This window comes from Pinus tabuliformis, chromosome 1_1, assembly GCF_031772625.1.
Source record: "Pinus tabuliformis cultivar Carrire ecotype Pingquan chromosome 1_1, CPIR1, whole genome shotgun sequence".
NCBI lineage: Eukaryota > Viridiplantae > Streptophyta > Pinopsida > Pinales > Pinaceae > Pinus > Pinus tabuliformis.
Window position 1 is genome coordinate 344682479 of NC_142297.1, and position 25447 is coordinate 344707925.

A 25447-nucleotide genomic window follows, 5' to 3' on the forward strand; every position below is an offset into this window, starting at 1 on the left:
ACTGTGACCCCAATTATTACTCACTGACCAGATGATTTATGCCACTCTTAACAATGGGTTTTTATCACAACATGGAGAACCATAATTAATGGTATCAACATTTTAGGTCTAGTTCAATCCCCATAACACTAATGGCCCTTTCCCAAAACTAGTCATCAAATTTTAGTTTTAATTTTCCTTTGTCAACAATGAACATATTTTAATCCCTTTTATAGTGTGTCTCTTATATCAAAGTTATATGCCCTCAAGTATGGCATCATTTTAGATCATGTATTAGAGGAAATAAGGGTGGTTGCAAATTATTGTTCGTCTCTCATGGCACATTAATCAAAATTAAAACATGCAAAAAAAATTATTTGCTTGGAGTGACTATCATATGTACTTAATTTGAAGATCATGTAAAAAAATGAAATGTAGGGAAATGGATTATCTTTCCAAATGTGTAAGTAGTATTTATAGAAATTTGTTTAACTATGTGAAGTTTGAGTTTCCCTAATAGTGGTATGTTATTTTGATGTGGGAGCATAAACGCCAAACCAAATATAATATGATATTCAAGAACCTATAAAAGTTGTTGAACATGTTGTTTCATTGCATTGGAATTGATGTCAACCTAGTGGTCCTCATGATGTCAACCTAGTTGTGGTGGTCATCAGCATATTATTTGTTGACATAGTCTCATGGTGATGGCATTGATGTGGTGCCCCTCATGATCATGATTTTTCATAGATATGTTTGGCTACAGACGCAACTATGGAGTCAATTTATAGGTGTCCTAGGTTTCCACTTGAGGAGTCAGGCTAGGAGTTGACTGTATTGTCATTATGTTAATAAGTTTGAAGGACTTCACATGATGATCAATTGAATGGGGTTTTGAAGCCTTGAAATTATGGTTAAAGCGCTTCACATGTGGTTTCAGGAGATATATAGGCTTGGGATATGTTTGGAGGTTTAGAGGATGAATTTCAGGAGGAATTAGAGCAGTTTATTTGAGATTTTGGGCTGAAATAAGGATAACTTAGATTCTATTCATCAAACTTGTATTATAACTTGAGTTTTTTTTGTGAAGCCTGTGTTACCCCTCTTAGTAATTCTTTCCCCAAAGGGATAACCTTCGTTACCCTATCTAGACTTAGTTTTCCGCATTCCTTGCGCATTTGAGTGATTTCGGCACGTATATACTTTGGTTTTTTCTCCTGGTTTTTTTATGGGAAGAGTCAAATTGAGTTAGCGATCATCTTGTTGGATTGTGTTATATTCTTTCCATGAATACCCAATGCATGGGGGGTTACAGGGGGGGATTAGCCCCCTTACACGGGGTTGGAGGCAGTGCCTCGAGAAAATTGTTTTGGACCCTATATTAGGTGGGCAGACCTACCTATGATTTTGTGCATGGATTTTGGACATGGTTTTGGGCATGATGGTTTTCAGTCCATGGTATTTTGTAGATTAGGTGAACTATGGTTATGTTCTAATTTAGGGTTAATTGTTTAGGGTTTATGGATGCTTCGACATGTATATATATGTATTGTAACATTGAAAGGAATATAATCAAAAATCAATTTGGTAGTTTGTTATGAAACCATCTCACAAAAAGATAGAAAATATATATCAACGCCTTAGAATTCAGCCTCTTTGAGGGGGCAACCTCCTTTACATTACAAAAATGAATGATTCCTTGATGATTCAAATGAAAAAACCTCCTTTCTATATATAGGAGTCACAATATAACCCAGCGGACCTAACAATAATAATATAAAGGCACAAAAATAACAATAGAGTGATTCTATGGGGCACAGTAATAACAATATGGGGACAATATGGGCACAACAATATTAATAAGGGATACAACTACAATAGAAATGGGGTAATCAATAGTATTATAGGGACCTAACATGCCCCTCTCCTTTAAAAAAGTGTTGTCCTAAATGCTTGAGTAGTTATGGATGCTTCTATATAAAATTCTCATCCTCCCATGTGGAATCTTCAGCGGATAAGTTCTTCCACTTGATGAGATACTCTGAAATTGATCGATTTTGTAGCTGTCGAGTTCTTGTTTCTATGACTGCTTCCGGTTCTAATAGAATTTTTCCTTCCTCGTCAAGTTCTAGCAATATTGTTTGAACTGGGAGCTTGTCGCCTATAACCTTCTTTAAACATGAAACATGGAAAACTGGGTGCACTCGAGAAGCTGCAGGAAACTCCAATTTGTATGCCACAGTACCAATATTTTAAAGTCCCTATGAACACATCAATCCTATGCTCCTTTGGAATATTTTTTACCCTTATGTTCAATTTTTGGAACTCCTCAATGTGCTCCATTATTGAACCCTTTTGTTTGAGACTTATCAATTGGCTAAAAAAAGTGTTGCTTTTTGTATGCTCATAATGTGTTGTCAATTCTTCCGTAAAAATTGCCCAAGTGATAATTTGTTTACGAGAGAAAAGCCATTGATACCATACAAACTGATTTGGTTCCAAATATAAAGTTGCAATACGTACCTTTTGTGTGTTTTGCACATTATTGAAATCGAAAAATTGCTCCATCTGTAATATCCATGTTGTGGGATCCTTGCCATCACACTTCCTCATATCAATTTTTGGAATATGGTGGGCCTTCAATCCAACATTAAAGTCTATGAAATCATGATTAACATTTCTTTTGTTCGCATCATGAGTTTCCTTTACTACCCTTTCACCATTAGTAAGTATTTCTTGTAGAAAATTTGTCAAATCTATCTTCAAATCTGCCATGCTTGTCTTCAAATTTGTGTTCAAATATATCTTCAAATTATCCATCTTAGCTTCCATGCCATTCATCTTAGCTTCCACACCATTTATCTTAGATTTTGTTAGATTTTGTGAGAGTGACATTTGTTGCACTTGGTCTTGTAATTTTGATATATCATGTAGCATTTCTTCCTCATCTTCATGAGTCATGCTAGAGCTTTCAGGTTGCTTACTAGGTGTTTGCATTTTCTTTTCTCGAGGCATCAGTTACCGATAATAATTCTATACTATGCCCTTTGAATTCCTTTAAAATAAATTTTCAAACCAAGCTTAAGCAAGAATTTAAAAAAATCTACACACCTTTTTTCACTTTGTAGGAGCTCGATATTGCCTCTAATGTATCTCTATAATTTCAGATCATCCAATTTTGAAATTGCGATCAAAGGTAGCCCTCTGTGTCTTCTTTCCAATGCCACCAGTCTGATCCAAATTGGATTATCCAAGGAAGATTTATGCCAAATCTCCCACAGTGACTTGATTACATATTAGTTCAATAGAGCGAACTTGTATGACGTGCCACGTGTCCCTGTTTTGACCTTTGGCTCCGAAAAATATATACAAGAAACTTCAGTCTGTCCTCTTTCTATACCTTCTTATGAAATTTCAATCTGATGCTCAGAGAGAAAGTTATGACGATTTTCCCCAGGTCAGCTATTTGGAATGTAATTCAGGAGTCTACAAAAAGACCAACTTCCTCATATCATATCTCCACAAATATAGCGCGAAAAGCTCTGAAATTAGGACCTAAGGTTTAGTGCAATTTCGTCTCAGTTTTCGCTTCTAAAATGTCTCATAAATTTTTTTATAGAGAAAATTCCACAATGACCTATTTGGAGCAGCGAAACTTTAGAATCCAAAAGCTCTGATACCAAATGTTATGAAACCAACTCACAAAAAGATAGAAAAGATAGATCAACGCCTTAGAATTCAGCCTCTTCGAGGGGACAACCTCCTTTACATTACACAAATGAATGATTCCTTTATGATTCAAATGGAAAAACCTCCTTTCTATATATAGGAGTCTAACGAGTCACAATATAGCCTAGTCGACCTAACAATAATAATATAAAGGTACAAAAATAACAATAGAGGGATTCTATGGGGCACAGTAATAACAATATGGGGACAATAGGGGCACAACAATATTAATAAGGGATACAACTACAATAGTAATGGGGTAATCACTAGTATTATAGCGACCTAACATAGTCCTGGTTTTGGGATCAAGGGGAAAATAACTGTGTATATCTATTTTATGTTTTATGCTCTCTCCATTGTTTATTTTATGTTTTTAGAATTCGTATGTAGTTCATTTACGTACAAGGTTAAAACCTACATTTGGTATTAGAGTTGTTTTGTCTTCAAGGGGAATCCTTTGCTACTGAGGGGAATCCTTCGATTATTATGGAGAAATCAGATGGGGAGAAGTGGAAAGATAGAGATCGAGAAATTTCATGGTCAGAGTTTTGAGTTGTGGAAGCTCAAGATGTGTAAACTACTGGTGGATAAAGATCACTAGATAGCGGTAGATCTAGGTACTAAACCAAGAACAATGTAAACTAAATACTGAGTGAAGTTGGATCGGAAGGCAAAGAGCATAATATGATTGTGTGTCTCAGATTTAGTATTGCAGAATGTATCAGGGGAAGCTTCGGTGAAGAATTTATGGGACATGTTAGGGACTTTGTAGCAATCTAAGTCTCTGGTGAATAAATTGTTCCTACAGAAAATGTTGTATACCTTGAGGATGAAAGATGGAGACCTGGTGACAGAGCATCTGAATGTCTTTAATATTGTGGTAAGTCAGTTATTATCTATCGAAATTAAAATTTGATATGAAGTTAAGAGCATCTATTTGTTATGTTCTCTACCAGATATGTGGGATAGTCTGGTTGTTGCAATAGGTAGCAATGGAATTGCCTTGTAGTTTGATGAAATAGTCTCATCCTTGCTATTGGAGGAGCTGAGATGAAAAAATATGGAGGGCCAGAATGGTGATGCCTTATCTGTACAAGGAAGGTCCTGGAGTAGAAAAAAAAGTAAGTCCTCGAGTGGGAGGTCTAAATCTATAGGGAGATCTAAATCTCCAGGAAAACCTGTAAATATTTGCTAAAAATGCAGAAAGGAAGGCCAATTCAAAAAGACTATAAATCTGAAGCGCTTGAGAAAGGAAAGGGATATAATGGTACTCCTTTTGGGGAGGCGAAAACTACCTCAGATGAAGGTGGGGATGTGTATTTGGATTATTCTTCAACTACGCATGTAGATCATGAGTCATGGTTGATTGAATTAGGTGCATCCTTTCACTTCACTCCCCATAGAGAGTGGTTCTATGAGTATGAGAAATATGATGGTGGTGATGTTTTCTTAGGGGATGACAGGAAGGCTAAAATCGTTGGTCGCGAAAACTTCAAGTTTAAGTTGCAAGTTGGAAGGATTAGAGCACTTTCGAATGTTCTGCATATTCCTATGTTCACCAAAACTTTGATTTATGTAAGCAACTTGGATGATGCAGGTGTAAAAAAACGTTCGAGAAATATACCTGCAAGATGGTTCGGGGAGAATTGGTATTGATGTGGGGAATTGATATTGGAACTCTGTATAAGTTACAAGGTAGCACTGTCATTGACGGGTGCAATAGTAATGTGGTTCCTGAAAGTGGAGCAAAAAATCTAGTGGTCTCTAGAGAAAATACCATGCTATGGCATCAAAGGCTTGGACATATTGGAAAAAAGGGCCTTCGAATACTTCATGGTAAAGGCACGAGAGAAGGTATGTCTAATTTCTCTCCAAATTTTGATTTTTGTGAAAATTGTGTATATGGGAAGAAAAATCAGGTGAGTTTCCCCTCTGATGCTAACAGGGCGAAACAAATATTAGAGATTTTGCATGGTGATGTGCTTGGACCTGTGTCGGTTCCATCACTATGTATTAGGAAGAAATCTAAAGTCTTTGATAGGTTTAAAGAATTTAAGTCTCTGGAGGAAAACCATACAGAGAAGAAGATAAAGGTGTTGAGGACAAATAACGGTGGAGAGTTTTGTAAGAATGAATTTGAAGAGTTCTGTAAGACGTGTGGTATAGCATGAAAAATGACTACTCCACACACACCTAAGAAAAATGGATTTTCAGAAAGAATGAACAAGACGTTGATGGAAAGGGCAAGAAGCATGCTTAGTGGTACTAGGTTAGGACATGAATTCCAGGCAGAGGCAGTGAAGACTGGATATTTCTTGGTCAACAATTCACCTTCATCAACGTTGGAGGGTAAGACTCCACAAGAGGTATCGACTATCAAGAAACCTTCTCTTTCACATTTGAGGTTATTTGGATGTGATGCATATGTACATGTTCCAAAGGAGAAAAGAACAAAGTTGGACAGTAAATATGAAAAGTGCATATTTATTGGGTATAAGGATGGTTAAACAAGTTATAAGCTTTGGAACCTAGTTGTTGAGCCTCAAACCTGCACCTTCCTATACACCCTCTCAGCCTTCTTTTTCCACTTACTTCATCCACCAAGCTGTTAAATCATTGCATTATAGTCTAAAAAGAGCTTCTGACATGGTTTTCCAACTATGCTTATGACTGTTGTTTGGTTTAGATTTTTGTTCAGACAACTGCGGAAACTTGTCAGTTTCCGCAGCCAGCACAGGTTTCCACAGCCATTTCGTTAAAGGCTATGCTACATGTGTCCTATGAAGAAATGAGCCACATGGGCAAGCTACAGGTGATGTGTACATGGAACGTGTCCCTTCAGATCAGCCAAATCATCCATAAAAGGTCACGGTCAACAAGGGTCAAAGGCAAAGCCAACCAAGGAATTTAGCGGTGGCACGTCTCTGTTTTGAGCACGTGAAGGTTTACGTGGCACAGTCCTCAGCTCATGGAGATATCGCACACCTGGAGATCAACCCCGTAACCTGAATCCAGCAGCTACCACTCCGAGGATTTAATGGACATGATGACCATTACGCTAGATTTCGGGCTGAGGAGATCTACGTGTCTCTGGCAATGCAGTTAACAGCATAGGATTTAGGAGTTAGTTACAACACTTTTCATTATAAATAACGCGTTGATAAACGTTGTGGAAAAAGATTTTGAGATGTAATTTTTGAATTGTTGTCATTATCACCCCACTGCGCTCTGTTTTACGTGTTTTGCTGTTGCTTTAATACATGAGAATACTACTTTCCTGAGCTCGTTTTTGTGATTGTTCGTTGACTGGCTGAGGTGGAAGAGGGCCCCTGCGCACTAAAGCTTTGTACAATTATCATTTGATTTTATTATGTTTCTGCTTTCATAATTATTAGCTTGTATATAACATGTTGTTTTGATGTTTTTAGTTCACTGTTGTTTACATTTTCATTTATGTTTTCTTATAGCTTTCAGCTGATCAGTGCTTTTCTATAGGTTTTCTTAGGCATCCCGGACAAATTTAATTCTTTTTGACAACTACTGACATATGAGATCATCTTGTCCTTCCTGCTAATTTTCATTTTCTGAAGTTTAATTCCAGCACTGTCATTTTTCAAATTGTGTTTTTCTTATTTATTTTTCTGCTACTTAGACATCATACTACTAATTTGTTTATGGTTTCTTTCTATAGTCAAGTGACTCTATTAGTAAGGAATCAGAATATTACTTATTGTAGTGTGATTTAGTTTGCTTTCTTGCAATTGAGATATCATATTGCTTAACTTGTTCATTATTACTTCCCATAAGGTAGATTGAGCTGAAGGGTAAAGGATCAGAAGAGTTGAAGTAGTGTGATTAGTTTCCTTTATGCAATTTGCTTTCTTGCAATTTAGATATCATATTTCTTAACTTTTTCATGATTACTTCCCATAAGGTAGATTGAGTTGAAGGGTAAAGGATCAGAAGAGTTGAAGTAGTGTGATTAGTTTCCTTTATGCAATTTAATTTCCTGCAATTTAGATATCATATTGCTTAAATTGTTCATGATTGATTCCCATCAGGTAGATTGAGCTAAAGGGTAAAGGATCAAAAGAGTTGAAGTAGTGTGAATTAGTTGCTTTGCTTTCAGTATTTGAGTTGCTTTAAGTTCAGTTTTTACTTTCTTTTTCATATAGCAGTAAGGATACTGGGCCATTGTCATTAGTTCACTGTTTGATACATTTACTTCCTCTTAAGAATTGATTTCATTACAGTTATTTTAGAGCTTTCTTTTTGAACACTTTTAAGTTTGGAAAATCACTGTAGAAATCACCATTACCATCCATACTTAACTTTCATTTTCGCCATCACACACTAGGGAATCCATAAAAGATAAATCCAAAAACAAACTAAAAAAACTCAAACACGACAAAAGATTAAGAAAATGGTTATCTTGTACATATAGTACACTTCAATTCATTAGTTTACGAATCCCGGATTGACATTTTAATCAGGAATTTAGAACACACTAAATTGACCAAACACTAGTAACAAGGAAGGTTGTGTATAGCGGAGATGTGGTGTTTAGAGAGGTGAAAGATGTTATTAAATGTGAAGTTCTACCAAAGGAACCTGAGAAGATAGATTTTGAGCTAAATGAGGGAGAATCAAGCTCTACATTAGAAGAGGCATCAAAAGATGAATAGCCACAAACTCCAGCTGTGAGAATATCAGTTTGACAAAGAAGGCAACCAAAAAAGTATAGTCCATTTGCTTTCTATTAAAATTTTGCTTTATCTATTACTGATGATGATACTAGAACTGTGAGGGACGCAATAGATTTAGAGGATGGCAAAATTTTGAAAGAGGCCATGGTTCATGAAATGACATCTTTGCACAAAAATGAGGCTCTGGATCTGGTGGAGTTGTCAGCTAGAAGGAAACCCATTGGAAGGAAATGGGTGTTTAAGAAGAATATGAATGCATAAGGAAAGGTGGAGAATTACAAAGCTCGGTTGGTAGAAAAAGGTTATTCCCATTTGTCGGGAATTGATTTTGGACATATTTTTTCTCCTGTTTCCAAGGTAGCTTCTATTACATTATTTTTATCATTTTCTTCTGCTTTTGATTTTGAGGTAGAACAAATGGATGTGAAAGCAACATTTCTTCACGGGGATCTAGAAGAAGAGATATACATGAAGAAACCTGAAGGCTTTGCGGTGAAGGGTATGAAATAATTGGTATCCAAGTTAGAAAAGTCATTGTATGGGTTAAAATAGTCATCTAGGATGTGGTATCAGAAATTTGATACATTTATATGGGGACTTGGCTTCACCTGAAGAAAAGCAGATCATTGTCTGTATTTTAAATTAAATGGTGACCATGTTATTTATCTAATCTTATATTTGGATGATATGTTGTTGGTTGGAAATGACAATGAAATTATCTAGGATGTGAAGACCCAATTGTCCTCCAAATTCGACATGAAAGATCTTGGTGCTGCAAACTATATTTTTGGCATGGAAATTAAATGAGATAGGGCAAAGAGGAAACTATGGTTAAACTGGAGGAAGTATGTCGAGAAAATATTGTAGAGGTTTAATATGCAGGATAGTAAACTAGTGAACGTTCCTATTCTTGTAGGTGTAAAGTTATCTGTAGAACAATGTCCCAAGACACAAGAAGAGGAAGAGGACATGTCCCATGTTCCATATGAAAGTGTAGTCGATAGCCTGATGTATGCAATGGTCTGTAATATACCATACATTGCACATGCATTGAGAGTATTGATCAGGTTTATGTCAAAACCATGGAAGGAGAATTGGACAACAGTGACACAACATTTCAGGTATTTGTGTGGAACTAGTGATTATGGTTTGTGCTACCAAGGAAGACCAGGATTGGACAAAGTTTTTGAAATCCATGGCTTTGTTGATGTAGATTGGGCTGGAGATCTGGATCAGAGAAGATCTACAAGTGGGTATGTGTTTAATGGAGGTGCAGTCAATTGGATGAGTAAGAGAGAGTCTGTAGTGCCACTTTCAATTATAGAGGAAGAATACATGGCAACCACTCATGCAAGCAAGGAAGCAATTTGGTTGTAGAGATTGTGTTCAAATATGGGGTTAGTATAATGAGCTATAAGGATAGACTGTGACAACCAACATGCAATTTTGTTGACAAATAACCCTTCTTATTATTCAAAGACAAAGCACATTGATGTTCTGTATCACTTTTTGATTGATATGGTAGAGGAAAAAAAGTGTTGCTGGTAAAGGTGGACACTTTGATGAATACTGTAGATGCATTGACAAAGTCTGTGAGCATTGAGAAGTTCACTTTGTGTAGAGAAACGATGGCCATTGCAGGGTTGGATCAATGATTAAGCTCTCCTCTGCCCCCCTGTGGAAACAAAACAACAAGACAAAGAATGTTGGGCTGTGTTATATTATTTCCATGACTACCACACGCATCCCATGTGTGGGGTTTATAGGGGGGTGTTAGCCTCCCTGCATGGGGTCTGGGGCAGTGGCCCAAGAATTTTTTTTGGACCCTATATTAGGTGGGTGGACCTACCTATGGTTTTGTACATGGTTTTGGGCATGCTGGTTTTTAGTCCATGGTATTTTGTAGATCCGGCCAAGGGAACTACGACTATGTTCTAATCTAGGGATAATGGATTGCAGTTTATGGATGCCTCGGAATGCATATATATGTATTGTAACATTGAAAGGAATATAATGGAAAATTAATCTGGTAGTCCTGGTTTTGGGATCTAGGGGAAATATCTGTGTATATTTTTTTATGTTATATGATCTCGCCATTGTTTATTTTCTATTTTTAGAATTCATATGCATGTAATTTTGGTACAGGTTTAAAACCTACATTTAATTGTTGGGAATTAGATAAACCAATTCTCCCAGTGTGTTTTTTTAAATGGAATAACCGCCTCCCATTGATCCTTATCTCTAGTGATGCAATCATTAACTAACACCCGTGGGTTTTGGTTTAATGACAATTGTGATTCCCAACAAGTGGTATCAGAGTGTATGTCACGAGTTTGATACACACCTGACTCGCATTGGGTGGGAGATTATTGGACATTGGATAAACCAATGCTCCTTGTGTGTTTCCTGACATGTACTAACTACTTCTAGTGGATCCTTATCTCTTGTGATGCAATCGTTAAGTAACACCTATGGGGTTTAGTTTAATGACAATCGTGATTCCCAACACATCTAGAATGTTACCAAATCAAAGATAAGGATGTTTAGTGTTTTGTATTGATTATATTATCTGTTAGTTATAAAATGTTAGAGAATGAAGTAGAAAAGGTTAGAGAATGTGATATTTAAAGATAGTGTATGCTACAAGTTTGCAGAGTTCGAGAGCAAATCGAAGCTCAGATTGGGATCGTAATTCTGAGGATGATGGAGATACATTTGATCCACATTGCTAATAGATTTTTGTTGCATATTGTGGCTCCCAGTTTTTATTGATATGGAGAGGAGAGAATTTGTTGTAGTTGTTGCAATTTCAGATCATAGTTTATATTGCTGATATATTTTTGTTATAAGGGTTTTATTGGAGAGTTCCTTTTTGTAGCTTCAATATATGTGTTATTATATTGTTGCTTGAGTTTTTTCTATGGTTAAGTATGTAGATCAAATTTCCATTATGTGATTGTTGTAGGGTTTGAGCTTATTGAGGAGATTTTTCTTAAGATTATGTTGTAGAGATTGCATTGGAGAGCATGTATGTAGAGTTTGGTTGATGAGAAGACAGATGTTGCGAGTCTAGTATGAAAACAAATGAAATGTGGCTCACAAGTGTTTCATTGTAGAGCCATGGATCCAATGGGAAATATTGCGAAAGATGGTTCACAAGAGAGCTTGAAGGTTGGGGCCTTGAATGTGGTGAGTGGTGGATTGCATATTAAGGGTGTAGCAGTATCCTTTAGGCGATGGCCTAAGAACATGGGATTGGTGGGTTCCCTTTAGTGGCAGTTGGGAAGTATTATTGGGAATCATGGCTTCTTAAAGGTAGCGTCATGCAAACTTGAGGGAGTTATGGCTTCTTGCAGGTGGTGGCCTGAAAATTTCATATAGGTTGTGGTCTAGAACGAGTGTTTTCTTGCATGATATGCAAGTTTTGGATTACACATTGGTGATGCAAGTGATTTAAATATGTAATGAAGAATTTATATAATAGAAGCGAAGCAGAGTAGAACAATAGAACAATGGTTTTCACCCTTGTAATTTCCACTTTACATCAGATGTCTCTATGTGGGCATGCTATTGATTGATATGTTGTATCTTCCTATTCGTATGGTTGTTTAAAGTTTAGTTTCTCATGGTTAGATGGTTTTATGTTTATCTATGTTTTTATGCTAATTTCGGTTCGCGGTTATGCATAGATATTCTTAAATGTTATGTTGATAATGGATGACTGAATCAAAGTTTGTGATAAGAAGGAAAATAGTGGTAGAAATATATCATAAGGCACAATATTGATTGAACCCCCACTCTTAGTATTGTTCAAGGTTTCTAACATAAGTTGTAACATGATGAGAGGACATGATTTCATCATTTTATGTAAATGTAAAAAATATCTAGAAACCTCTAGAAGGCATGTCATGGTACAAAGGCATGATTCGTCATATTTTTGGAGGATTTTCTTGTTTAATTATATAGGAAACATATGAGAATGTCTAGAAAGGTGGCCAATATAATGTAAAGCAAGATAAAAGGGCAACCATGCCTTGGGAGGCCGTAATATGTTACCATGCTTTATTTTTTAATATATGCAGCATGTGCTTGTTTTAACTTGTCAGTGGTATATGTTTCCACAAAAAAAATTATTTAGTTGATCTGTTGCCATGGTTTTCTTAGTATAGTTTAAAAAGGGAGTCAAAGAGTCGTCAATATTTCTATTAGAAGGTTTCCCTAGGAATCTCATTTCATCCAACTTGACTAGGAAGAACATTTTTTGATCTTGTTATGCAAGGAGGAATGTTAACATGAATCCTCCCAGGGGTGAGGTCCATATTCAGCGCACAACAAAAAGAACTAATTCACACAAATTTTTGACCCCAAACTAGTGTGGGACCAAAAAGGCTAATCTAGCCCGAGGAAAAAATAGGTCCCTTGAAAAATTGTTATTCAAAAACTATCCTAGACAACTGGATTTGAGTTGACATCTATGTTAATATGGCTATTGGAAGATACATCTGGTGTGAGATTGTCAATTTATCTAGTTGCGCATTAGAATCAAAAACTACTAGATTGTACCATACTTTCAAATAGATCTGGTACTAGGTTGAAACCAAAACATTCCTAAATTAAATACCTCATGGGACTTGTATTCCACTAATGCTATGAATATGAAATTTTAACCATCGCCATTCAAGACATTGGTTTTCTCGGTAAATGTGACCATTGAAATTTGAGCTCCCATTCTGAATGAGAGTTGTCATCCTCTGCCAAGGTCATGTTGATGGTGCTTGGCCAGTACTTGAAATGTTGGAAGCTTGGGGGTTCAGGAGTTATGAGCTCTATTGCTACATAAATGTAGGGATAATCAAGTTTTATGTGCCAATAACCCATAGATTTAGGAATTGAAGCATCATGGGTTAAATTTGACCAAACCCCTGGAACTAGTTTTCATCATATTTTCATTCAAATTATAATTCATATGTTTCTATTAAGAATTTGTTTTGAGTACCCAATTGATGTAATATAGCTACAAAAGTATTTATAGGTGTAGATAACATATTATTATTATGCATAACTATGTTTTAAAATTTTATAATATTGCTTACATACATATATTATTGGCATTGTTGTGTGTTGCATTGTTGCAGATGTATTGTTGGTTGGGATTGTTGTCATCCTGGAAGCATGGGTTGCAATAGATTTGGTTAGCACTTCTATGTTTGGATACAAGTGGTTTGTACTTGGTTTATGTGTTGTATTGTGTTTGGGATGTCTACGAGTATGGATATTTATAGATGGATCTGTGATTTGCAGGTGTTGGATACAGAGTGTGAGTAGAGAATGTCATGGTCATCATGATGATGTTGTTGTGATATTTTCATTGCATAGATTTGGATGGTGGTGAGGTATTTGGTTATGCATTGGTTATGGATATGATTTTCTGGTTATACAATGTTACCAAAGATGGTTTCCATCATATTTGGTATGGAAAGTAAATGGTTTACCCTGGAATTTGATTGAGAATGAGTAAAATAGTTCCATGGTACAAGCATTCTTGGTATTGGTATGTGTGTGTGGAGTAGGTTAGCATGTGATATTACCTTGGTATAGATAGTCTTTTTATGGAAATAACCATGGTATTTTTCAATGGTATTGATTTAGGGATTATCATGGTACAACAATCCTTGGTATTGACATAACCATGGTATTTTCCTATGGTATCGGTTTGGAGATTACCATGGTATAGGTGTCCTTGGTATTGACATAACCAAGGTATTGTCCTGTGGTATTGGTTTGGAGACTAACATGGTACAAGTTTCCTTGGTATTGACATAACAAAGGTATTTACTTGTGGTATTCATTTGGAGATTACCATGGTACAAGTGTCCTACGTACTAGAATAACCATGGTATTTACCTATGGTATTCACTTGGAGAATTGTTGAGGATATTTTGGCTTTTACTTATGTTAAAAAAAAATAGTGTTTTTGGTTGGTTGGTTTTGTAACATTGTGAGTGTGAGAGTAATCCATTGAGAGGGAATTGAGAGTGAGTAGAGATTGCAACAACAGCTCACATATTTTTGTGGTGTTTTATCAAATTATTTTATGCAGAAATTAGAGATAGAATTGATGAGAAAATTTAGAATTTATGTGTTATGGATGACAAAGAAGTGGAAACTTATAGTATGTCAGAGAGTAGAGTTTTGGTGTGAGAAGAAGTTCCCTCCTGCAGGAATTTCTTTTGATTCAGAGTTTATGTGCATAATAATAGGTCGTATTGGGTTTCTCATGTTGAGAAGTTTGAGAACCCAATTTTAAAATATTTGAAACGTAGTCCACATGGAGGAAGTCAAGGCATGGAGGCTTCATAATAGACAACGATTTGCTAGATTCATTAGAAGTACCAGATTTCTCTATCCAATAGGAGTTGCAAAATACGTTGGGAGTTGGACAAGGATCACTGATCATGTTGGCCTTCAACAGGTGGTAGTCCGTACATCCGTGAGAGAAAAATATTTCCTAACTAATAGGTGGCAACATACTTTGAAGGAAGAAAATTGTTTTGGCTTATGGTTGTAAGATAATTCATGTAAAATATTGTTCGGCATGTTAATTGAAGAATTGAGCAGCGCGAGAACAAAAGGGTGGATTTCTCTCAAGAGGATTTCTAGTAGAAATACTTGTGTTCTTATGTGTGCATGCTTGTGTTGAGGTTACTCATGGTTCTTATCTTTTGAGTTTATTGCTTCTTTCATATCTAGTTAATCTAATGTTGTGAATGTGCATGGATATTTTGTATTGTGTTAAAAATATATAAAATTGATATAAAGGCCATCACTACTGATTCACCCCCCTCTTAGTAGTGATCTAGGTTCTAACAATTAGTATCAGAGCCAGTGCTCTTTAGTGAAGCTTCACCGCTTAGAGAGTAGATTGCGGATCATCTCCAAAAGCAATAAGAGTATGTATCAAAAGAAAAAGGGTTTGAAGAAGGAAAATATTCAGTCCATTGCAAATGAAGCAACAAATTTTGAAATCTCAACGAAAGTAGTTATGTCATGAGGTAATATTCTAAAATATTTTTTTAATTATGATTGTGATGATTCTATTGAGCTACATAACGGAGATGATATTGATATTTCTCTTGTTAAGGTTGAGTATGAATCAACAATGGTTTTAATAAAATAATTATCTGCTAAAATAGAAAGATTAGACACTGCATGCGAAGATCATCAAAAAGTTCTGCATATTTATGATGAAAAGGACAATGGGCTAAGAGAAGTAATTAATGGATTGAAAATTCGACTAGAGGAGGAAAAGAAGATATAAGATGATATGAAGAATAAATGTAGAGAAAAGGAAGGGGAATTTTATATATTGGAAGCAAAAGTGGTTTCACTAAGAAGCCATTTGGAGAAGAAAACCACTCAGTTTAAGAGCAACCAAATTTCCTCATCTTGCAAATCAGATTTCACCATGGATAAAGGAGAAACCAGTTTTGTTGTAGCCACAAGTATAACCAATGATGGCAGTAGAAGAAGCAATAAGAAGGAGATCCATCAACAACAAAAAATAACCAAAGAAGGAACTTAAGGAATAAAAACCAAAGGTAATGCCAAGAAAATAAACTAGAAGATTATTTTCACCTTTGGGTGATGGGAGATGCTATAATTTCCATAAGCTAGGATGTATTGTAGCAAATTGTAGATCCATGTAGTATGAGAAGCATTGTTATAGATCAAGAAACCAAGAAAGAAAGACAATCCACTTCTTGAAGTTCAACCAAAATAAGGTATAATGGTCATTTTTATGGTTATTGTTACTCATGCAATGATTTTGGCCACAAGGATATTGAATGCAGGTTGCATGCAATGAGGAGTAAAAGGAATATCAAGAGATTCAAATATTCTCCTTCATTTATTGGTCATATCAGATTCTACATATGTAATAATCTTGGTCATACGGCTAGGGATTGCAAGACTCCAAGCCATTTGATGCCACCTAATCAAGGAATGATCAATATGGAAAATAGGCCAACTACAAGAACAGGAAGAGGCTTTCATGTAAAAGAGAAACCTCTCAAAGTTTGGAGGAGAAAGGAACAACAAGGATTGGCAAGAAGAATTTGATGCTTGCATGGCCTCAAGGGGAGCTCTGGTGCATCTTGTTTTTGCATGTAGAACATTGATGGTGTTGCCATAGCTAGTGAAGTGCATGTGAATAGATTTATATGTTGAGTTGTTTTTCTTAGGCATACAATTAATATGTGATGTTGATGATGCTTACGATTTCATGATGATGGATTTTCCTTTTGTTACTAATGTTGTTTTTTCCAAAGCTTTTATGATCAAATTATCATAGAGGATTCTTGATGTGAGCTTGAGCACAAATATCTCAAGGAGGGAATTTTGATAAAATGTTATAATACATGTTCAGGGGGAGCAAATTATATGCTTCCAATATTTCGATGGTTTTTTATGGCATCATGGATTTTTGGAGGAGTTTACTATATGTTCCCTGATATCTGCTTATTTGACATAAGGGTGTTGCAGGAGTTTGAAACCTAGTTGTGTATGGATTATGTGTTTCTTATATGATTTGACATGTACTTGGTTTGCATTATGAATTTTGGGTTGATGATGCTATGCATGTGTTTGTGCCGTAACACAATGATGGTGTATTGTTATAAATGCTTGCAATCATGCATTATTGATATGCAGCTTATATGTAGAAAAACAACGTAAACCTCAAAATGGGAACTCAGATGATTATCCATTTTTTCGAGGTAGAAAAGAAATCAACCAATTTTGAAAAGTGTTGATTCAAAATACATATATTCTTTTTGTAGAAAAGTTTTTGATACTTTAAATTTTTTTATGTACATTATTTTTTAGAATGATAGTGATTTGTAGGCTGATTTTAAAAAGTGGCGATGTTGGATCAGACCGTGTTTTTAGAAGACTTATTTTTTGACTTTAAATTTTCTAATGTATTAAATGTGAATAATTATTTTCTAAATTTAATAATATTTGAAGTAGTTTTCTTCTTCATATATTTTCTGTTTTTCTTTAATTTTTTTTATTTTTTTTGTAATGAGATCTTTATTTTTTTGCATAGTTAAAGAAAAAGGTCAATATTTTAAAGTTTCAATATTCTACATATTTATGTATCGTTCATTAATTTTTCAATGTAGATCAAATAATTTTCTCTAAAAAAAATAATTCTTAACAATTGACATAAAAATAAACATTTTGAACATATATATAATAAAAAAATTACACATTTTGATAATTTTTTGCTAGAAATGACGTGTCAAAATCACAATTTTTATAGGAAAAAATTAGCAAAAAAGGGTTAAATAATAGTTTTTTTTTATGAATTTCATGTCAAAAAATAATAATAATCACATTTTTTCAAAAAATAATGATTCACATAAAAATTAAAGAAAAAATTACATAATACAAATATTGAACATATAACAACCTTAACTCAATACTTATTTTTCTCATAAAATGTCAAAGTTAAAACATTACAAGTATAACTAATTAATAGTTACAAAAAATGTGCTTGATTTCCAAGCATAACTTAAATTTAATCAGTAATATCACGTAATCCATACTTTTCATCTTCTGGAGTTTCATCATCGTCTTCTTCCATAACATTTTCTACTTCATTTTGCACGTTTTCCTCTTCTGATGAATCTTTGATTCCTGCAAATCTCCGAATGTATACCTTTCCAATCATTCCATCTAATGGTGGTTGAGGTTCCTTTGCCTTTCTTTTCACACGTGATTCATTAAAATCCCCTTTTGTCAACCCAATTTCCTGCATTGCATATGGAAGAAATTGAAGAGCATTAATTCTTTGCTGAATAAATTTTCACTGTACTGGGTCTTTTTCAATGGCAATGCAATTTCTTCTTTTTTGTCGGCAACATGCTAGTGTTGTACCTAATTATCAAGCACAAAATAAATAATGAAGTAAAATAGTATAATCACATATAAGTTAAGAAAGATGATATTGAAATTATATTTTATACAATAAAGCTTACCTGAGCCTAAGAATAAATCCAGAACCCAATCTAATTCATTTGAACATAAGTCTATAATATAGTTAATAAATGATTGTGGTTTTTGATAAATGTTGACTATCTCTCCTTTTGTTTCTTTATCTTTTTATGTTAGTCCTTTTACAATACCATCATAAACCGGTACTTGGCTATGACTCTTTCCATCTACCCAATTAAGAAACATAGAGTTATAACTATCATATTTTGTCCAACTTTCAACATGGATGAACTCATAATCACTTATAATTAGTTGACATTCATGTTAATAAGGTTTGACCTTTTCTTGTAATGCGAAATAGTAAAAGTTCAATTAGCTTGTACATAAATGATTTTTTTTAACATTAATCAAACATACAATTTCAATGTCTTACCATGTAAGCTATGTCCTTGAGTTTTCTTTCCTCTTGAAGCTTGTCAATAACATTGTCAATTGTGTGTCCAAATGAAATGTCACAAATATTCATAATGGTGATGATGTAACTTCGAAAAATCACACAACCATTTTACTAAAATCTTGCTAAGTATAAGGGTCACTATCATAGTCAATGTTTCAGATATTGAAGCCATGAGGAATATCTGCAATAACTAAGGAATAATCCCTTTTAGGTATGAATTTACAATGTCTTCACAATCACCTAGTATTATTTTATATTGCATAGTGTCAAGTTCATTCCCAATGAAATCAATAAGAGTTGCATCAAGTTCAACATTACTAAGACGCTTCTTTCTCAGTCTTTCAATCTTAATTTTTTCAGTAAAGCTTCTGAAACTATTTGGTTCTCCATTTCCATCTTTCTTCATATTAAATAACATAACAAATATGTGTATAAGTTATAAAATAAAAATAGTATATAGATGAATCGAAATGAATGTATAAATCAACATACCTTTTTAAATGCAAGATAAAAATCTTTTAGCGTTGATGTAGAACTTGAATCTGGGTAGCTACATATAACATCATCCCAACTATCTTCATTAAAAAATTTAACCATTTATTCTGGTATTTTCATGTAAACCTTGTGACTGAATAGATAGAGTAAACAAATTTAATATAATGGTATGTGTAACAAATACTAACAAAAACAATATGATATATTTAAAACAAAATTATAATATAGAAATAAGTAAAAATAATTCAAGAAACTTAATTTTGAGATTCCTCACACATTTCATCCAATGATAATTCCCCTTACTTCACACGAATTAATATTTTTTTAACAAGGTTTTCATCCTTCACTCCTTGCAAAGCTCTCTAAGGTGTGATAGTCATATCTTCTGAAAGCACCTTCATTTCAGGACCTAATTTACTGCTACTACATATCAATGATTTAGACATTTTGACCTTCTAGTTTTTAATGCCAATTTTCTCCCACATGTTAAAAATATCATTAATCAATTCACATATCTCTCTAGTTCAAAATTCCAAGAGGAAAATGTTATCAATACCTATGAATATATTAGAATGTACTTTTCTGCCTTTTGAATTAAAGTTTTCCTCAATTTGAAAGCCGATTTCCATACAACATTCCTTCCGAAATGCTAGACTAACCTTTGTCTTATCCCCATCACATTATTCTTCAAATTCACTATCAATAAATATAACCATTTGGATGAAATTCATATAAATCCTATAACCATTATCTTTATTATGATCCCATGCCAATAAATTTCCTTCTGTATCTGATAAAGTAAGATAAATTATACATTTCATTGCTTCAAAACATGGTTTATTGGGATATTCCTCCATCAATTTCCATTCAGCTTCTAAAGAATGGTTCCCTCCAAGCACATAGTAATTGTATTCGAAACATTTTTACTTATCAAATTCTTATTTGTTGGGAACTTGAACTGGATCAATAAGAAGCACATAATCAACCACATGAGCATATGGATTTTACCTCATCAATGTGTTCATGTTGTGAACATGAAGGTGGTGTTCCTTTCTAATATTCTATTTAAATTTTCCTTCACTTGACTTATTTATTTCATCTAATGTTGATAATGTGCATGTATATTTGATATTGTGGTAAAACTATTTAAAATTGATATAAAGGCCATCAATACTAATTCAAACCCCATCTCGGTAGTGATATAGGTTCTAACAATTAGTATGGGAGCCAATACTCTTTAGAGAATCTTGACTGCTTAGCGAGTATATTGTGGATCATGGCCATAATAAAGAAGAGGATGTATCAAGACAAAGGGTTTGAAGAATGAAAATAATTAGTGCATTGCAAATAAAGCAACAAATTTTGAAATCTCAGTAAAAACAATTATGTCATGAGGTAATATTCTAAAATATTTTTTTAATTATGATTGTGATCATTCTATTGAGCTACATAATGGAGATGATATGGATATTTCTCTTGTTAAGGTTGAGTATGAATAAAAAATGGTTGTAATAAAATAATTAGATGTTGAAGTAGAAAAACTAGACACTGCATGTGAAGATCATAAAAGACTTCTGTAGATCTCTGATGAGAAGGAAAATGGGCTAAGAGAAGAAATTAATGGATTGGAAATGTGACTAGAGGAGGAAAAGAAGATAGAAGGTGATATGAAGAACCAATATAGAGAAAAGGCACAGGAAAATGATAGATTGGAAGCAAAATTGGTTTCACTAAGAAGCCATTTGGAGAAGAAAACCACTTAGTTTAAGAGCAACCAAATTTCCTCATCTTGCAAATCAGATTGTAGCACGGATAAAGGAGAAACTAGTTTTGTTGTAGCCACAAGTATAACCAATGATCGCTGTAGAAGAAGAAACAAGAAGGAGATCCATAAACAATACAAACAACCAAAGAAGGAACTTAAGGAAGAAAAACCAAAGGTGATGCCAATAAAATAATCTAAAAGATTAGTTTCACCTTTGGGTGATGGGAGATGCTACAATTGATAGAAACTAGAACATATTGCAGCAAATGGTAGATCCATGTATTATGAGAAGCAGCGCTATAGATCAAGACACCAAGAAAGAAAGAAAATCCACTTCTTGGAGTTCAACCAAAATAAGGTATAATGGTCATTTTTATGGTTATTATTACTCATGCAATGATTTTGGCCACAAGTATATTGAATGCAGGTTGCATGCAATGAGGAGTAAAAGGAAAATCAAGAGATTCAAACCTTTTCATCCATTTCTTGGTCATACTAGATTCTGCATATGTGATAATCTTGGTCATATGTCCAAGAATTGCAACACTCCAAGACATTTGACACCACCTAATCAAGGAATGATCAATATGCTAGGCCAACTATGAGGATAGGTAAAGGTTTTCATGCAAAAGAGAAACCACTCAAAATTTGGAGGAGAAAGGAGCAGCAAGGATTGGCAAGAAGAAGTTGAGGCTTGCATGGCCTCGAGGGCAGCTATGGTGGATCTTGTTTATGCATGTAGAATCATTGATGGTGTTTCCATAGCTAGTGAAGTGTGTGTGAACAAATTTATATGTTGAGCTGTTTTTATTTATGCATACATTTAGTATGTGATGTTGATGATGCTTATGTTTTCATGATGATGGATTTTCCTTTTCCTACTAATGTTGTTTCCTCCAAAGAGTTTATGATCAGATTATGATAGACGATTTGTGATGTGAGCTTGAGCACAAATCTCTCAAGGAGGGAAGTTTGTTAAAATGTGATAACACAAGTTCAGGGGGAGAAAATTATATGCTTCCCATATTTCGATTGTTTTTTATGGCATCATGGATTTTTGGAGGAGTTTACTATATATTCCATGATATCTACTTATTTGACACGAGGGTGTTGCAGGAGTTTGAAACTTAGTTGTGCATAGATAATGTGTTTCTTATATGAGTTGACATGTACCTCATTTGTATTATGCATTTTGGGTTGATGATGCTATGCATGTGTTGGTGCCATAGCACGATGGTGGTGTATTGTTATAAATTCTTGCATTCATGCATTAGTGATTTGCAGCTTATATGTAGAAAAAAACAACGTAAACTTTGAAATGGGAACTCATACGATTACACGTTTTTTTGAGGTAGAAAAGAAATCAATCGATTTTGAAAAGTGTTGATTCAAAATACATATTTTTTTTTTGTAGCATAGTTTTTGACACTTTAAGTTTTTTTATGTACACTATTTTTTAGAATAATAGTGATGCAGGATGATTTTAAAAAGCAGTGATGCTGCATCAGGCCATTTTTTTAGAAGACTTATTTTTTGACTTTAAGTTTTCTAATGTATTAAATGTGAATAATTATTTTCTAAATTTAACAATTTTTGAAGTAGTTTCCTTCTTCATATTTTTTTTTTTTTTGTAGTGAGATCTTTATTTTTTTGCATAGTTAAAGAAAAAGGTCGACATTTTAAAGTTTCAATATTCTACATATTTATATATCGTTAGTTAATTTCTCAATGCAGATCAAATAATTATGTCTAAAAAAATAATTCTTAACAATTGACATAAAAATAAACATTTTGAACATAAATATAACAAAAAAATTACACATTTTGATAATTCTTTGCTAGAAATGACATGTCAAAATCACAATTTTTATAGGAAAAAATTAACAAAAACTCGTTAAATAATAGATTTTTTTTTTGTTTTTTTTTTTTTTTTTATATGGATTTCATGTCTAATAATAATAATAATAATAATCATAGTTTTTCAAAAAATAATGATTCACATAAAACTTAAAGAAAAAATCACATAATACAAATATTGAACATATAACAACATTAACTCAATACTTATTTTTCTCATAAAATGTCAAAGTCAAAACATTACAAGTATAACTAATTAATAGTTACAAAAATTGAGCTTGATTTCCAAGAATAACTTAAATTTAATCAATAATTTCATGTAATCCATACTCACATCTTCTAGAGTTTCATCATCGTCTTCTTCCATAACACTTTCTGCTTCAGTTTTCTCATTTTCCTCTTCTTATGAATCTTTGATGTCTGCAAATTTCCTAATGTATGTCTTTCCAATCGTTCCATCTAATGGTGGTTGAGGTTCCTTTACCTTTTTTTCCACATGTGATTCATTAAAATCCCCTTTCCTCAACACAATACATTGCATCTGGAATAAATTGAAGAGCATTAATCGTTTTCTAAATAAATTTTCACTATACTAGGTCTTTTTCAATGGCAATGCAATTTCTTCCTTTTTTCGGAAACCTGCTAGTGTTGTCCCTAATTATCAAGAACAAAATAAATAATGAAGTAAATTAGTATAATCACATATAAATTAAGAGAGAAGATATTGAAATTAATCTTTATATATAAAACTTACCTGAGCTTAAGAATAAATCCAGAACCCAATCTCCTTCATTTGAACATAAGTCTATAAGAGAGTTAATCAATGACTGTGGTCTTTGGTAAATGTTAATTATCTCTCCTTTTTCTTCTCTATCTTTACATGCTAGTTTTTTTACAATAGCATTTTAAACCAATACTTGGCTGACTCTTTCCATCTACCCAATCAAGAAGCATAGAATTATAGCAATCCTATTTTCTCCAACTTTCCACATGCATGAACTAATAATCACTTGCAATTGGTTGATATTCATGGTTAGTAAGATTTGACTTTTTTATGTAGCATGAAATAGTAAAATTCCAATTAACTTGTACATAGATGATTTTTTTAACAGTAATCAAACATACAATTTCAACGTCTTACCATGTAAGCTACGTCCTTGAGTTTTCTTTCCCCTTGAAGCTTGTCAATAACATTGCCAATTGTGTGTCTGAATGAAATGTCACAAATATCCATAATTGTGATGATGTAACTTCGACAAATCCCACAACCACTTAACTAAAATGTTGATAAGTGTAAGTGTCACTATCATAGTCAATGTTTGGGATATTGAAACCATGGGGAATATCTACAATAACTAGGGAATAAACCCTTTTAGGTATGAGTTAAGCAATGTCTTCACAATCACCTTGTATTATTTGATATTGCATAGTGTCATGCTTATTCCAAATGAAATGTGAAAAATTTGCATCAAGTTCAACATTACTAAGACGTTTCTTTCTCAACCTTTCAATCTTAATTTTTTCAATAAAGCTTCTGAAACTATCTGGTGCTCCATTTGCATCTTTATTCATATTTAATAAAATAAATGAATATATGTATAATTTATAAAATAGAGAATAGCCCCATGGGTTAGCTCAATTGGTCAAATAAGTGCCTTGCCGATTGGGAGGTCACAGGGTCAATTCTCCCCGAAGCCCTTGGGGTTAGGCCTAGTTATTGGCCACGGGGTTTGATACCCTTGATCAAGCTCAAATATTTCCATGGACGTAACAGCCACCCAGTGACTACGGGTGTCCATGAATCACCAGGAAAAAAAAGATATAAAATAAAAATAGTATATAGATGCATAAAATGAATGTATAAATAAACATACCTTTTTAAATATAAGATAAAAATCTTTTAATGTTGATGTAGAACTTGAATCTGGGTAGTTGCATACAACGTCATCCTAACTATCTTCATTCAACAATTTAACCATTTATTATTGTATTTTCATGTAAACGTTGTGACTGAATGGATAGAGTAAAAAAAAATAATATAATGGTATGTATATCAAATACTTCCAACAACAATATGTTATATTTAAAACAAAATTATAATATAGAAATAAGTAAAACTAATTCAAGAAACTTACTTTTGAAATTCCTCACACATTTTGTCCAATGATAATTCCCTTGACTTCAGATGAGATAACATTGTTCTGACAACTTTTTTACCCTTTACTCCTTGAAATTCTCTCCAAGGTGTGATAATCATATCTTTTGGATGTAGCTTCATTTCAGGATGTGATTTACTATTGCTAGATATCAGTGATTCGAGTTTTTGACCTTCTAGTTTTTAATGCCAATGTTATCCCACATCCTAAAAATATCATTACTCAATTCCCATATCTCTCTAGTTGTAAATGCTAACTGGAAAATGTTAGCAATACCTTCAAATATATCAGAATGTACTTTTCCACA